This window comes from Lissotriton vulgaris, unplaced genomic scaffold, assembly GCF_964263255.1.
Source record: "Lissotriton vulgaris unplaced genomic scaffold, aLisVul1.2 SCAFFOLD_1621, whole genome shotgun sequence".
NCBI classification, from domain to species: domain Eukaryota; kingdom Metazoa; phylum Chordata; class Amphibia; order Caudata; family Salamandridae; genus Lissotriton; species Lissotriton vulgaris.
In genome coordinates, this window is record NW_028251953.1 from 447,761 (window position 1) to 465,794 (window position 18,034).

An 18,034-nucleotide genomic window follows, 5' to 3' on the forward strand; every position below is an offset into this window, starting at 1 on the left:
TTTGATTTGGTTTTACTACTCTTTTAGTGAAACAGACAAATGGTTTGTTTTTGTAGTTACTAACTGAATTCCATTGAAAAGATTTGTAAAATAAGGTGCTGTGAAAATATTTTGTAAAGGAGGTGTCAGTGTCAGAGCAGAGCAAGGGACAGAGAAGCTGCAGCTGCAGTATACGTCACTAGTGCCGCACTGTGATTGGCTAACATACGTCACAGTAGCTGCGCACTGATTGGTTCATGTGACTAAACGAGCTTACAGCTGATTGGCTCATTGTGAAATACAGTAATTCTATTGGCTGACCAGAATAGTGACGTAGCTTAACCTGATTGGGTTGTTGGTGAGTTTTGCGCACGGATTGGCTAGAGTAGCGGAACGACAAGGAAATAGTTACGATCTATTCCGAAGTAAGTGGAATTGTTTAAAAACATGGATTATTACTATATAAAAGAGGAAAAGAAGCTTTCATGGTTTCAGAAATTGAAAAATATTTTCAAACCTGACAAGAAAATTAAAACGCGAGGTGGAAGATTACTTCATAAGTACAAAACACCTGCAGCTTATATGTTAGGTGAATATGATTATCATACTTGTCTTTGGATTGAGAATTGGATGGAATATACCAAAAATGATGGTGTATTAGCATGGCCGGAAGATGGATCATTTAACATTAAGGTTTTGAAAAACTTAAGAGAAAAGATGACAAGTCTTGTACCAAGACCTAGACCTACTCAATTTGAGGCTTTAGCTGAATGGGAAGATGAAATGTTTGAATTAGAACAAGAAAGTAGAGGTGTAACAAGAGGTACTAGATTGGACATTAACAGGGAAACACATGAGGATAGAATGCGTCGATGGAGACGTGCAGACATGTGTGATGGTTTGTATCCAGCGAGATTTGGTGAGGCAACTGGTCAAAAGAGTGCTCAAAAGAAAAATAATAATGGTGAACATAGTGAATCAGAAGATGAGGTTTTAGAAGAGATTTATGTTACAAAACCGAAACCGCCACCCTACCAACCAGTTTGTTCATGGTCTTCCCCAAGAGTTCCACCAAGAATTTCCCCAAGTGCTCCTCCAAGAGAAATGGTTGATGAGACATCACCTAGAATAAATCCGAATAATGAAAAAACCCCTGAAAGAGTAGAAACAAGGTCTAGTTCTAGTATATCAAGAGAAAATAGAAATTATACTCCAAGATATGTAATGAGAACAGAAAGATGTGAGGAAATACCAAATACTTCAGAACATTTCCATTCAGAAGATCAATTAATACAGCAGTTAACAAAAAGCATGGAAGCAGTAACAGTACCAGTAATGATTGGACCTGTTCTTCCAGTATTTGATCAAAGGGAAGTTAGACATTCAGCTTTGACTGTTCCATTAAATGCAGAAATTCAGAAAGTGGCTGAAAAATTATATTCAGATTTATCAGAAATTGACTGAGAGAAAACAATGATGCCGGATTTAACTTTTAATCAAAGCTTGTCATGTAAAACTCCATCTGGTGCAGAATCTGATTCTGGATCTCCAGAAAAGAGCATAAATAAAATAGATTTAACGCAATCCCCACAAACCCCAGAATTTAAATTACTTTATGTTGCAAAATTAAAGACGGATTTGGAAGAATTAATAATTGGAACAATTGGAACTGACAGTTTGAAGGCATATCAGGATGATGAATTATTATTCATTTGTAAAAGTATACAATGGAAAACGAAAACCAAATATGATCAATTGGAGGAAATGGCTGCTGAATTAGAAATAGATTTAAGTAGACAGAAAAATTTGCAGAAACATTATAGAGTGGTTTTCTCTGAAAAAGACATCGAAAACATGAATACCACAGGAAGAATTATTCACTTAAAAGATTTAATTGTGTTTCTAAAAAGATTGGGTGAATTAAGTAAATGGAGAGTAAAATGGACAAAGAAAAGAGAGGAAGACAGAAGAGAAAGAGGAGAAGTAGTAAATGAGTTTCCAATAAGAGAAATACTAGGAGGAGGGTATGTGCATGTTCCATGGACAAGACAGGACATTTGGAAAGGGGCGACCACTCGGTCCCCCCGAACGTATGGTAGGGGCCAGGATCCCCCCGGGAAACCATTTTGGGCGGGGGGCGTGTCACGGCTGGTATGCCCGAAGCGGCGTAGCCGGGGCGCGCCTTTTCCCGCCCAAGAAGGGTTGTCCTAGACACCTACACTGTTGGCCACGCCCCGTAGGCGTACCGGAGGAGGGTACACGCCCTCCCGAAGAGGAATAAAAGGAGCAGCAATCCGAAGAAGCATCCTCCTGTTCCTGTGCTTGGAAGCTGCACCCTCTCGTTGCACGTGAGCCCTCGACGGAACAAGGAGCAATTTTGAGAACTTGTAATTTTTGTGTTTCTCTTTCAGGACTTCGAGCCTAGGGGTCCAGGACCGTGTTGAGCAACTGAGCGAATATCCGTTGAACAATGCCTGGCAAGAAGGCGGGAAAGAAGTCTGGGACTGATCAGATGCTTCGTATGCTGATAAAAGATATGGCAAGTATGAAGAAGCAGATGGAGGCGATGAATAATACGGGTAGACCGAATAAGGTTATAGGCCCGGCATTGCCAGGAGTTGTCCCCGCGGGGAGGGGTAAAAGGGTCAGGAATAGGTCGGCAGGGGGGAGGTCCCGGTTCCCGAGTTACCCCCGGCAAGCCCGGTCATTCCAGTTGAGGCCCCGGTACCGATCCCTGACGCGGGTCAACCGATTCCGGTTGTTGTTACGCCCGCCAGCGAGGAGGACATGCCTCCCGAATTAGCTGCCCAATTGGCCGCATGGCTTGGCAGAAAGACAGGGGGTGCTACGGCACCGGCAGACACGGCCGAAGAGGCCAAGTTCCTAATACAGCAGTTGCGGCAGTCGCGAGATGCCGCGAAGGCGAATCTCCCTTTTGTCCCCCCACAGGTGCCCCCGGAAGGACCGGCAGTTGGTGTCGAAAAAACGGCGGGAACAGCAATGGAGCCGGGTAAGCAAGCATTGCCAATGGCAAGGGAGGGGTCTTTACCCTCAAGACGGGAGAAGGTGGTCCAGCATATACCGCTGGCCACAAAAGAAATGATATGGGCTGATAAGTACGTTAGTATGTTTTCCCTGTTAACTGACCATCGCGAGATGGAGTATGTTAAGACACAGAAGGATTTATGGCACCTGAGTGTATGGCGAGCAAAAATGGCGGGATTCAGGGTTGATGAGACAATCTCTAATTGGGCCAAGGCCTTTGCGATGTTTTCTGCAATTATTTGGGAACGTAAGCCCGAGGTTTTGCCCGAATTGTCCTGCTACCAGGCACGAATAATGGATTTTTACGAGACATATGAGGGCGATGAATGGATGGGTTACGATATAAAGTTTCATAAGGCCAAGGAGTACGACTCATCTCTGACGTGGGATTGTCTCGACTCAATCTCTTGGCAGAAACAGCTCCTGCCGGGCGCGACGAAGTCGTCCTCGCTTGGCGGGAATGGGTCGGGGCCTTCATGCCATCAGCCTGCGGCGCCCTTTCGAGCGGGCCCCGCTGGTGACCACCAACCAAGGAATGGTGGGAATGGGGGTAAGAAAGGGGTCTGTTGGAATTTTAACAGGGGCAAGTGCACGAGGCCACATGGGACATGTAAGTTCAGACATGAGTGTGCAGGTTGCGGAAATTCTTCACACCCCGAGAGTTCGTGCAGAGCCAAGAATGGTGATACAGGGGGTAGAGGAGGGGCCAAACAGGTCTGAGGGGGACCATTGTGTACCGCTACCTACCCCCATAGATATCATGGCAATGATACCCTGGCTAAACGAATACCCTGATCATGTCTCCGCTGGGGTGTTGAGGAACGGCTTCTTGTATGGTTTCCACATCCCGGCGGGGGATTTTCGTGGGGAATCACTGTGTAGAAACCAACTGTCGGCTCAGCATAATCCAGCGGTGGTAGAGAGGAAGATTGCAAAAGAGGTTGCCCTTGGCCGGGTTGCTGGCCCATATACGCATCCGCCAGTAACTAATTTCATCTGTTCCCCGTTGGGAGTAGTCCCCAAGAAGGACCCGGGGGAGTTTAGACTGATCCATAACTTGTCAGCTCTGAGGGGTCTTTCGGTGAACGATGCGATTGACCCGGAAGTTTGTTCGGTGTGGTACGCATCCTTCGATGATGCCGTCGCCATGTTGAATCGCCTGGGGCCCGGAGCGCTGATGGCGAAGTCAGATATCGAGTCAGCGTTCCCGTTGCTCCCGGTAACCCCACGGGATCAGCGTCTGTTAGGTTTTGTGTTCCAAGGACGTTACTACATGGATAGATGTATGCCAATGGGTTGCTCCATATCTTGTGCTTATTTTGAGAAATTCAGTTGTTTTCTGCAATGGGCGTTCACCAAAGCCACTGGCCATGCCCAGGTTATGCATTACCTAGATGATTTTTTGTTCTTGGGGGCAGCCAGCGACACACAATGTGCGCAGGCGTTACGAGACTTTTGCACTCTCATGAAGCGGTTCGGGGTGCCGTTGGCACCAGGTAAGACGGTTGGACCATCTACTTCACTCGAGTTTCTGGGAATCGAGCTCGATTCTGTGGAGGGATGTTTCCGTTTGCCAGTGGGGAAAGTAGCGAAGTTCAGGGCTTCCCTGGAACTGTGCATTAGCAAAGAGAAAGTTACTCTCCATCAGTTACAACAAACAGTGGGCCAGCTTAACTTTGCCCTCAGAGTGATACCAATGGCCCGCCCCTTTTCCCGCTCTATTGCACAAGCCATGGTTGGTCTCAAGGAAGGACACCATCGCACGAGACTGTCGGCAGAGGTTCGCCAGGACATGCGCATATGGTTGGCATTTCTGGCGGATTTCAACGGTCGAGTGGTGTGGAACAAACCACCAGCGTCCTCGGACGAGCTGAGTTTGTGGACCGACTCGGCGGGGAGCGTGGGATTTGGCGCCATCTTTGGTAATCAATGGTCAGCGCAAACATGGCTGACGTGGTGGCACACCAGCGGTCTCACAGGTAACATTGGGTTTCTCTAGTTATTCCCCATTTTTGTGGCTCTGATGGCATGGCCGGATGAGTTTAGAGATCGCTCTGTGGTGTTTTGGTCCGACAATATGACCGTTGTTGAATGTATAAAGAATCAGGCAGCACGCTGCAAGTGGATATTGAGATTACTGAAAGAAATTGTACTACTTTGTATGAGACTGAACGTACAATTCAGGGCGAAGCATGTGCCAGGTGTACTGAACCAGGCGGCTGATGCACTCTCTCGTTCACACATGCAGGCTTTCAAGGGTTATCTACCTTCTGCGGACCTAGCGGCGGCACCATTTCCCGAAGCACTCTGGCTACTCGGTGCCCCGGATTACAAGACCTCGTGGCAGCAAGCCTAGCCCCCAGGACAAGGAAGGCATACGAAGGAGCGTTTCGTTCCTATTGTGCATTTTTGGGTCCGGCTGGAGGGGACAGTTGGGGTCAAGAGGAGTATGTCCTGAAGTTTCTAGTAGCACTACACAGGGCAGGCCGATCAGCGGCAACGGCCAATAGGCACCGGGTCGCCATTTCATTCATGGCGCAGGCGCATGGCATCAAGGACCCCACATCGTCCTTTTTGGTTAAGAAGGCCCTTCGTGGTTGGCAACACCTTGAGGGTCATAGTGTAGACGAAAGGCGCCCGATTGGGTTAGAAAGGCTGTCCCTGCTGATGTCGATACTCCCCACGACATGTTCCTCCCAGTTCGAGGAAGTGCTGTTCCGGGCCGCTTTCGCATTAGCGTTCCATGGGGCTATGCGAGTGAGCGAGCTGGTTGCAAGAAATAAGAATGATGTGGAGGGGGGTCTGTGTCGGGATCACATTCTGATCAAGGGTGATTCAATGGTAGTCACAATAGCCAGGTCCAAGACCGACCAGGGTGCTATGGGAGACAGTATTGTTGTCCAGCGCATGCGAGGGTCCCCCATGTGCCCGGTGAAGTGCGTTGAGGAATATTTGGCGCAAAGGGCGGATGCATGAGGGGGAAGCCTGCTGAGACACATCGACGCCACCCCACTGACAAGGTTTCAGTTTCAGAGGGTGCTAACAATGGCAATCGCAGCAGTGGGCTTGGACCCGGGCGATTTCGGGACCCATTCCTTTAGGATAGGGGCTGCTACAGAAGCTACAGCCAGGGGTCAGAGTGTTGAGAAAGTGAAACAACTGGGACGATGGTCCTCGAACTGTTATAAAAGGTATGTGCGGTTGCACATGTTGTGAAGCCAATGTCATGCAGTCACGCTTCTTGTCTTCTGTTTGGTTTACAGTTTCGCGAGCATGCTATGCGGGGCCGACTGTGCAGTCGACCCGGCACCTGGGGACCAGCGGTCAGAGATCACCGGCTGAGGAAAGAGTGGTGTGGGTCGTGGGCCCCTCATACGTGAGGCGAGCCGGGGACGTATTCAAAGCAGGTGACGTGATTCACGCAGCTGGGGAATATGGGTACAGGGTGACCTTCCACGGAAGGGGCGGGCTCTGTATTGACCAGTTTCAATGTTTTATCGAGGAACTGTTAGGGCGGACAAGGTCACCGCCGTCTGAAATCATAGTACACCTGGGAGGCAATGACTTGGTGACACTCGGTCGGCGAGTACTACTCGAGCGAGTTTTATCTACTGTTAGCTGGCTGGCGAGAAGGATCCCGGGGTGCACGATAGCATGGTCTCACATGATTCCCAGGAAGGTGTGGCGGGGGGGCCTCTCTGTGTCAGCACTGAACCATTCCGTGAAGAAGGTCAATAACAAACTTGGTAGGTTGTTTCGCTCGACGCAGTTGCACTGTATTCCGCATGGATGTATTCGGGGGGATCACATGTATCTCGAGGATGGGGTCCATTTGTCCCGGGAGGGGAATGTCTTACTCATAGGAGACTTCGTAGCATGGTTAAGGGGTTTGTAAAAGCATGACCTTTAGTAGGAGTTGTGGGGGGGCCGGATAGCCGGTCAACTATCCGGCCTGTGGCGGTAAGGTCATGATCGGTGAGCAGTAATTTCAAGGTCCCTAGAGGGGGGGCGCCACCCATTATGGATGGGAGCGCCCGGGGGGAGGCGGCCATTGGCCCCTCACACGGGGAGGCGGCACCCACTAAGTATGGGGTCGCCTAAGGGAAGGCGGTCATAGGCCCCTTCCAGGGGAGGAGGCGGCTAGATGCCCCTCCTACGAATTTCCCGGGGCCCGGATATCCGCGACGGCGGATGTGATAAACAGTGTGGGGTGGGAGGGGGGTCCACGCTACCTTCTAGACACCTCACACGAGTCCTCGGACGACCATTAAGATGGCGTCGAGTTAAATAGGGGGCTCCCGCAAAGACAAGGGAAATTGGAGTTGGCACAGAGGTACAGTCCTCTGCGCGCCCGCCCCTCACACCGTGAGGGGGGAGTTCTGGTAGTAGGGATCTGACACCGGTTGCGACCTTGCCGTTGGCCCGTAATGCTAGGATGTACAATTTTAATTTAGAAAGTATGCATTTGCAGGATGTTAGACTCGGCTAGGAAAACCTTTGTATTAGAGATTTGTTAAGGTTAGCCAATGAACGTGTCTTCATCGTAATGTAATAAATGAAAATTGTACATGATATGAAACTGTTATTTTAATGTTTTAATTTTGTTTCATATTTTAATAAATACGGCCGGGAGGGTAACTCCCTCCCGCCTTCCAAAAGTTCAGACTGCGTCCATCTTCCCATCCTTGGGGATTGTGTTGGGAGGGGGTGACAGGCATCCCGGCCATATGGAAAGGGGCGACCACTCGGTCCCCCCGAACGTATGGTAGGGGGCCCGGATCCCCCGGGAAACCATTTTGGGCGGGGGGCGTGTCACGGCTGGTATGCCTGAAGCGGCGTAGCCGGGGCGCGCCTTTTCCCGCCCAAGAAGGGTTGTCCTAGACACTTACACCGTTGGCCACGCCCCGTAGGCGTACCGGAGGAGGGTACACGCCCTCCCGAAGAGGAATAAAAGGAGCAGCAATCCGAAGAAGCATCCTCTTGTTCCTGTGCTTGGAAGCTGCACCCTCTCGTTGCACGTGAGCCCTCGACGGAACAAGGAGCAATTTTGACCCACCCACCAGCCCCTTATGGCAACGTTAATACTGAGATAAAATGATTTGCGTTGATAATACCTTTTCTCTCCTGGTTTAGGGGTCAATAAAAATGTCAATGTTGATACTGCAATAAAGTGATTTGCTTCATAACATTTTCTTCTTTAGTGGAGCAGACTATAACAGTCTAGTTGAAGGATGTGTTGAATGTATAAATAATAGGATAAAGATTGCAATGTAAAAGTTGATTTTCTTTCTTAGTAGGTAAACAAACGTCGTATTTATTTTTTGGTCGGGCGGTAAGGTCATGATCGGTGAGCAGTAATTTCAAGGTCCCTAGAGGGGGGGCGCCACCCATTATGGATGGGAGCGCCCGGGGGAGGCGGCCATTGGCCCCTCACACGGGGAGGCGGCACCCACTAAGTATGGGGTCGCCTAAGGGAAGGCGGTCATAGGCCCCTTCCAGGGGAGGAGGCGGCTAGATGCCCCTCCTATGAATTTCCCGGGGCCCGGATATCAGCGACGGCGGATGTGATAAACAGTGTGGGGTGGGAGGGGGGTCCACGCTACCTTCTAGACACCTCACACGAGTCCTCGGACGACCATTAAGATGGCGTCGAGTTAAATAGGGGGCCCCCGCAAAGACAAGGGAAATTGGAGTTGGCACAGAGGTACAGTCCTCTGCGCGCCCGCCCCTCACACCGTGAGGGGGGAGTTCTGGTAGTAGGGATCTGACACCGGTTGCGACCTTGCCGTTGGCCCGTAATGCTAGGATGTACAATTTTAATTTAGAAAGTATGCATTTGCAGGATGTTAGACTCGGCTAGGAAAACCTTTGTATTAGAGATTTGTTAAGGTTAGCCAATGAACGTGTCTTCATCGTAATGTAATAAATGAAAATTGTACATGATATGAAACTGTTATTTTAATGTTTTAATTTTGTCTCATATTTTAATAAATACGGCCGGGAGGGTAACTCCCTCCCGCCTTCCAAAAGTTCAGACTGCGTCCGTCTTCCCATCCTTGGGGATTGTGTTGGGAGGGGGTGACAGGCATCCCGGCCATATTACTGTTTGCAAATGATTTTCCTCGGGTGAGAGAAAAACCTGTGGAATGGTATCGACAGGTAGACAGATTTGTGTAGGTTTCTAAAGTTCTGTGGATTGACCTTGATGGATTCTTTGACATAGTTGTCCCATCGGATCTATGGACAGAATATAAGATTTCTATAGATTGGCCTAAAGAAGAGCCTGCTCGAGAAAAAAGTAACAGGTGCTCCTTCGTCAGATGTTATGAATCTGTATGAAAAGGTAATTGTGTGGTTGAGAAACAAGATTCCCCATAAGAAGTAGATTGGGTTAAAATAGATAGAACAAACCAAGAGCCAAAAGAATCAGTACATTCATTCTATGAAAGATTACTGCTGGTATTTAAACAATACAGTGGTTATGAAAAGTTGAGTGAAAAGGATATGAACCATTTCATATACAGATTTGTTTATGGTTTAAGACCTGAAATTGGTGAAATGATTAGATGTTAATGTTAATGTTAATGTTATTGGTGTCTTATATAGCGCTCGGCTACTCCGAGGAGTGTCCCGGCGCTTTCTGACCCACAGCTAAAACAGAAAAAGAAAAGATACAGAAGGGAAAAACAGATCAATCACTGACCATAGAGCCAAGTTTTCAAACCTTTTCTAAAGGCCAGAAGGTTCGAGGTACAGCGGAGCCAGATGTTTGAAAGAGCGTCCCCCTACCCTAGCTTTCCTAATAGCGGGGGAAATTGCCCCCTGGAATAGTTGGTTGGCAATCACTCACAGTAGACGATATTTCGAGGAAGGCAAAATACTGTAGTGATGAATTGGATGCTAAACAAAAGAATCTAAAAAAAAAGCTATGTGGGCTCAGGTAAAAGTGGCTGAACAACAAATAGCAACTCTAGAAAACAAAAATGTTAATCAGAATCAAGGGAAATTTAAAGGTAATTTTAATAAGGCAAGATTGATGGGAAATATTGAAGAATTAAAGCAGAAACTCCCATGTTTTAATTGCAGCAAAATTGGACACTGGAATCGCAAATGTAAGAATCTGCCCAGAAATTTTAAAAATGCATCATTAAATCCACAGATGCAGAATGAGATAAATCAGCAGCAACAGCTACAGCAACAGGTAGTGATTCAGCAAAGTCAGATACCACAGCCACCACTTCCAAACTGTGCAAATGTGCAGAGATACAATACAGAAACAGGATTCTGCGGAGGTGAACAGGTAAACAGATCGCCAAGAGTGAATGTGTCAAATGTTTCTCAACAGTATTGGTTGAAAGAAAATGGAGGGAGTGATTCTGAGGATTACTTCTGACTGTGCCTGAGAGAGGAGGAAGAGTGTGTGCTTGGAGCCACTCTTGAGGTAGATTGATCTGGTCCATTTGTGAATGGTAAAGTGAATGATGTAGAAATCACTTTTCTAGTGGATACAGGTGCTACCCGTACTACTGTTAGATCAGTGGAAATAGAAAACCTGTCTCTCTCTGGGGAAAAAATTCACGTAGTAGGTGTAGCTAACCAACAAATTAAAACAGATTTAACTGAACCAGTTGAAGTTGAAATTGGCAAATTTAAGGACATGCATAGATTTGTAGTTTGTGACAGCAGTCCTGTAAACTTGTTAGGAAGGGATATCCTTTGCAAGATGAACTGTAAAATATATTGCTCACCTGATGGTATTGAGCTCCAAACTCAAGAAGAAGATGGCCTTTATAAATTAACAATGTTAATGGTTGAAGCAGAAGAAAATAAATTATTCCCTGTATTTGATAAATATAATCTACCTGAAGAATTAAAAGAGACAGTCGATACTAAAATTTGGGATTTCACTGGAGACGAAATGGGATTGATGAAAAATGTAGACCCAGTTAAAATTACAGTAAAACAAGGAGCAGATTATCCAAACATTCCACAGTATAAAATGAAAGCAGAAGTGATTGAAGGTGTCACACCTGTAATCGATACATTCATAAAACAAGGTGTTCTAAAAGAAATTGAGAGCAGTCCATGCAACTCACCAATTATGGGAATTAAAAAGCCAAACAGAACTTTTGGGATTGTTCAAGACCTGAGAAAGGTTAATCAAATTGTTGTTCCATGTTGCTCAGTTGTGCCAAACCCAACGGTAATTTTATATCAGATTCCGCATGATGCAGAATGGTATACAGTTATAGACTTTTGTAATGCATTCTTTACTGTTCCATTGCACCCAGAGAGCCAGCAAATGTTTGCGTTCCGGTTCAAAGAGCGTATTTTAGTGTTGCGTTCTAATCTAGGACCCTGATCGATACTGTGACCTTATGCCCCTATACGGCTATAAATCCATTTATTCTCTATATTGGCATAACCGATCAAATGCAATATTCAGAAACTCGTCTCTGGCCTCACACGAACAGAGCCACATTTCAGAATCGCTTCCTCTGCCACTTCCTTTGCAGCTAATTAGTGCAAGGACATAGCAGAAGTTACTATCTAAGATTCCTAGATTAACACTCCGAGTTCTTCAACAAGATAAAACTCAGCAACCTGGGAAATTCCCGCTTGCTATGTTTTGATTAGTAATAGAACTCTAATGAGCACTGATAGACGATCACTTCCTAGTGACATCTTTATTGACGTCTTATGTCCAAAAAACTTACGTCAAACAAGGCACCTTTCAGGTATAAATATTACCAACGTTGCCTTAAGCAAACGCTGCCTCAATGCCATCGCTGCTGCTGTCTTCACTGAAGCTGAAGTTGCTGCTGTTATGCTGATGATACCATAGCTGCTATCGCTACTGCTATCGCTGCTAACTAGCGAACGATGGTGTGGTGAACATAGGAGCTGAACAGCCATCGCCTGCAAGAGCCCAGCAGATGCAAGCTGCCCGCGGACGCTGCCCCTCCTCCTCCTCCTCGACACGCTGAGAGAGACGCTGTCTTTTCTCCTGCAGAGAAATCCAGCTCCGGCGTTTCCAAGCCACTCTTGCGAGTGACTGGGATATCGAGTTCCCTGAAGGCGATACCAGACCTCCAACATTCTATTCCAGAGGTATGGTGTTGACTAAACCCTTAGAGAGAATTCTTGAAGCAAACCTTGGCAAAACCAACTTAACTTAAAGCTACTTACTTACTCCCCTCCCAAGTATTAGGCTTAGGTCAGGTACACTGGGGTAGGCGTAGTTAGAAGCACCAGTTGAGTATTTTAGCCTAATGTATATATGAATGTATATATGTTTTATTCATTTTAAACCATTGTATGGCTAAGAAACGATATCAATGCTTTTACAGTATTATTTCGCAATACTCATCTTACTGTACGTACTTTTTATAATAACAAGTCTTGCAATTGTGCCAATTCATTTCTCTTGTACGAGAAGAAAGACTGTTCAATAAATGTTACCCTTTATTTAAAACGCCCGTCTCTCTGTTCTCTACATATTGTGAAAGTAATCTGCACAACAACTGACTGAGTAAAATAACTGTCTATTGTTTCACACGACCCTAGAGATTGACTCTTATCTGAGGAGCAAAGTTGTCATGTCGCACGATTGTTGGAAAACTGAATCCCTTCTTGTCAGTACCAAGGAAGCTGATCACTTCCTATTCAGACAAGAAAGTTTCCAGTGACCTCTGAGCTAGTTGGTAACAAACCCAATTAAGTTTAGCATAGTCAGTAGAGGCCTGGAAGATCCGCACTTCTACGTCGATACTACTGTTTATGTTATTCCAATGCGCAGGGCCTATTGGGAAAATAGGAACTACACTACATTAGCATGGTGTCGAATCCCTCAAGGGTACACAGAAAGTCCATCTATTTTTAATCAGTTGTTAAAGAAATCATTGGAAGATCTAGATTTACCTGGAAAATCAATGTTAGTGCAGTATATTGATGATCTTCTTGTGGCTGCAAACACAAGAGATAACTGTGTGACAGATACCATTACTCTTTTGAATCATCTGGCAGATGAGGGACATAAAGTGTCTCCTGCAAAATTACAGTTTTGCAAACAAGAAGTAAAATATCTTGGTCATAGAATTGCTAAAGGAATCAGACAAGTGACAACTGAGAGAATAAAAATGATTCAAGCAATGCAACCTCCAAAAACACAGAAAGAGGTCAGAATGTTTCTAGGGATGGTAGGTTAGTGTCGTCAATGGATTAGTGGATTTTCAGTAATTGCAAAACCATTGCAGAGGCTGACAAAAGCAGACATAAAAGATCCGATTACTCTAACAGAAACTGAGTTAGAAGCTTTTGAACAGCTAAAGAGAAGTCTGTGTGAAGCTCCAGCATTAGGAATGCCTGATTACGAAAAAGAATTTGAGTTATTGCAGTGAAAGAGAAGGATGTGCATTATCAGTTTTGATTCAAAGACATGGAAAACTGAGAAAGCCAATAGCATATTTCTCAGCTGGGATGTTTCCTGTTGCAAAAGCATTACCAGGTTGCTTAAAAGCAGTAGCTGCAACAAGTGTAAGTTTGGAACAAAGTGAAGGGATAATAATGGGATTCCCTGTAAAAGTATATGTGCCCCATTCAGTTGAAATTCTCCTAACTAGAAGTAAAACTCAGCACTTGACAAACATTAGGCTAACAAAATATGAAAAGACTATTCTTGGAGCAGATAATGTATCAATTGCTAGATGTGTGAATTTAAATCCTTCCACATTATTACCTGATGGTACTGTAACAGAAATCAGAAATCAGAAATGAAAATGATATTGATCATGAATGCTTGGATGTTTTAGAATATTGTACTAAACCTAGGCAAGCCATTAAAAATGTCCCATTAGAAGAATCAGATTATGTTCTATTTGTTGATGGTTTATGCTTAAGAACAGATGAATGTGTTCTGATCGCAGCATACTCTGTGTGCACAGTTGCGGATGTAATTGAGGCCTCCTGTCTCAAAGGAATTCGTTCAGCTCAAGTAGCAGAATTGATTGCTTTGATTCGTGCATGTGAAAAAAGTGAAGAGTTAAAAGTCACCATAGTGACTGATAGCTAGTATGGATATGGCGTAGTCCATGACTATGGCCAGCTCTGGTCTCAAAGAGGTTATTTAACTTCTGCGGGAACTCCCATCAGAAATGCAAAACTGATCAAAAGGCTAATAGACAGAATACAGTTACCAGCTGTTGTAAAGTGCGCAGCACACAAAAAGGGAGATGATTACCTGACAAAAGGAAACACATATGCTGACACAATTGCAGAATTTTGTGCAAAGAATAATATGTTCATTAATCGGAAAAAAGACAATGAACATGTTTTGAACTCACTTATGCTAACATCTGTAGCTGAGACATGGCAAGGAGTAAAAGATTTACAAGATGAGGCAGATGATGAGGAGAAAGACACATGGTTAAAAGCAGGTTGCAGACAGAGAGAAGAAGATGAGATTTGGGTTTACAAAGATGACAGACCAGTAATGCCAGACAGCATGATTGCTGACATGGCTTGAATGTATCATGGTCCAGGTCATTTAGGTAGAGATTCAATGATCAGATTGTTTAGGCAAACATCGTACAATCCAACATTTAGAATAATTTCAGAATCTTTTTGTCAGATACGTTTAATATGTCAGCAGATCAATCCAAACAGAAAAACAGTTGTGAGCATGGGAACCATAGGACGGGAGGGTGGTCCATTTACCAGATTACAGCTTGATTTCATTGACATGCCTCCTCATACCAAGTTAAGATATGTCTTGGTGATAATCTGTCTGTTTTCAAGATGGGTGGAAGCATTCCCAACATGTCACAATGATTCAATTACTGGGGCAAAATTGCTTTTGAGAGAAACCATACGAAGGTATGGATTTCTAGTGACGGTCGAGATTGATCGTGGCATACATTTTGAAAACAGATTGCTAAAATTGATTTGTGAAGCACTGGACATAAAGCAAAAGTTGCATTGTGCTTAGAGACCAGAAGCATCAGGTGTTATTGAGCAAGTGAATGGTACAATCAAAAATAGAATAGCCAAAATGTGTTTAGCTACGGGAATGAAGTGGACTGACGCACTTCCACTTGTTTTGATGTCTTTAAGAAGTACTCCAGGTAGAAAAACAGGTTTGAGCCCCCATGAAATCTTAATGGGCAGAGTCATGAGGCAAGCATTTGTTCCAGTTGATAAACTATTGGGCATTAATGATAGCGTCATAATGGAATACTGCCAAAATCTATCTGATGTGGTAACTTCTGTGTTCCATCAGGTGGGAACTGAAGTGATAACAAAAGAGAAAGAACAAGCTCATGATCTGTTACCAGGAGACTGGGTAAGAACAAAAGTACACAGAAGAAGAAATTGCCTCGTACCCAGGTGGCAGAAGGCAAGACAGGTGATACTTGTCACAACAAATGCCGTAAAGTGTAGAGGACTGAAAAGATGGATTCATGCTAGTCATACCATACGTGTGCCAGCTCCTGAAAATCCTGATGAAGGAGATACAACAGCTGATTCAGATTCTGAAGAGGAACCTGAAAGAAATCCAGATCCTGAAGATTGACAAGAAAGTCGACATCTGGAAAATTCAAATGCAAATGAGGCATTGGATGATGAAATTGTAGAGGTTGTAATACAAGGCTCTGATAATGAAGAAGATCTGCTAGATCACGAAGCAGAAAAAGAGTCTGAACAAGAAGTGATTCAAGATCAGGAGAGTATTGAAAAGCAGATTGGAAGCTCTGGAAGAAGGAACGAAAATTCTGAAACTGGCGGATTGGAAGTAATTGAAGAAGAAGTAGAAGACAAAATTCCAAGTACCAGCTATAAGGATGATGTTCCTAACAGAGTGAAACTGCCGAGTAAAGAAGTACCTGGATCTAGAGCTGATATTACAGAAAGCGAATCTGATGAAAGTGATGATGATGAATCCAAAGTAAAAAGATCGTGAAAAAGAGCTTGGAGAGTAGAGTGTAATCTAAATGAACCAAAGAAGACATTCCCAAGAAAAGGAGATAATTGGCCAGATGAAAATGAGGGCCTAAAATTCAAATTAGTGAACAGAGCAAAAGAGCAGCTTAATGAGATCTCTAGTCAGAAGGAAGGAGACTCAGATAAGAAAAATCAAGCAGGAAAGAAAATTGAAGTGATAAGCAGGAAAGCTAAAAGAGTGGTAAAACCAAATCAAAAATATAAGTCACCTGAGTGGACTTACATTATCATCCCACCAGTAGTGGAAGTGAATAGTAGTAGTCAGGAAGATTTAGATGATACAAGTGATAATGATTGATTTTGTTCTGACACAAGGTTGAACAAATTGTGTTAGGTGACACAAGGTCGAAGAAAGTGTGTTAGCTGGAAAACACATTGATGTAAGACATAAGGTCGAAGAAAAATTGTTAGAAAATAGGGTTTTCTTTTTATTCTAAAAAAAATTAAAAAGGGGGGTGTATAGTAATTTTTAATTTAATTTTTGATTTTTGATTTTTACAAGTGAAGATGCCTTCTAATAATAATAATTCGAGATGCTCAATTCTCAGAAGATGCTGCAAATTGTCTTCAATATGTGTAATCCTGATAATCTTAGTTTAGTTAATTTTAGCTGTCATTTTTCCTTTTGGAATAGATGAAGAAATGTATAAAGCTACAAATTCCTGATATTCTTAGTTTGGTTAATTTTAGCTGTCATTTTTCCTTTTGGAATAGATAAAGAAATGTATAAAGCTAACATGACTAGTAAAGTTGTGGTTAAACAAGATAACCATGATGTAATAGACAAGGCTAATAAAGTCATAGAGCACAAACCAGAGATTCACCAAGATAGATTGGAAAGGGAAGACCACTCGGTCCCCCCGAACGTATGGATGGGTGCCCCGATCCCCCCGGGAAACCATTGTGGGCGGGGGGCGTGCTTCGGCTGGTATGCCCAAAGCGGCGTAGCCGGAGCGCGCCCTTCCCGCCCAGAAGGGGTTGTCCTAGACACCCGCCCGGAAGTCCGCGCACGGATGGGCGTACCCGAGGAGGGCCCCCGCCCTCCCACAGACGGATAAATAGAGCGGGAATGCAATGAAGCTTCCTCTTGTTCCAGTGCTCGGAAGGCTGCACCACTCGTTGCTCGTGAGCCCTCGACGGAACAAGCAGCAATTTTGAGAACTTGTAATCTTTGTTGTTTCTCTTTCAGTGTCAGGCTTGTTGAAGCTCTAAGTACCTGGTGGATTGAGCTGGACGGAGTAACCAAGATATGCCTGGCAAGAAAGCGGAAAAGAGCTCCGAGATGGAGCAGATGCTACGCGCCCTTGTGAAATGAAATGAAATGAAATGAAATTATATTTATAAAGCGCATGGCTGCCCGAAAGCGTCCCAGCGCTTGTGAACCGAGTAGCGGTGATGGACGGAAGGATGGGTAAAATGGATACGATCGGTCGGGGCTTAGCAGATGTTAAAAAGCAGTTAGCAGCGCAGAACAAACTCTCGGGCGGCCTAAGAAAGTGATAGGACCGGCCTTGCCGAACGTCGCCCCGGAGGGTAAGCGTAATAAGAGGAGGGCGGGTTCCAGGGAGGGCCCAGCCCCAGGGATGCCCCCAGCAGGTCCGGGCGCAATCGACCCAGTCGCACCGGTGGATAGCCCGGTACCAGGTCCGGACGTGGGTTTACCAATCCCCGTGGTAATAACGCCAGTCGAGGATGATCAGATGCCCCAGAACTGGCCCTTCAATTAGCGGCAGTGTTACCCTGGCTAAAGAAGAAAACAGGGGGGCCAGTGGCTGCGGGGGATCCAGCCGAGAAAGCCAGAATAATAATTGAGCAGTTGCGGCAGTCAAGGGAAGCCGGGACGGCGAATGTTCCTTGTATTCCCCCACAGGTAGCAACGGGAGTCACAACGGATGGCCGAGCGAAGACAGCGGACACGGCGGTTGAACCCGGTAAGAACCCATTGCCAATGGTTGGGGAGAGTTCAGTGCCTTCAAGGCGGGAAAGATTGTCTCAGCACATCCCAGCTGCC

At 45.2% G+C, this 18,034-nt stretch overlaps 1 pseudogene; it reads right to left on the bottom strand.

Annotated features, from left to right (window-relative positions):
* Nucleotides 1-18,034, bottom strand: part of LOC147662705 (uncharacterized) — a 64,399-nt pseudogene that overhangs the window by 2,791 nt on the left and 43,574 nt on the right.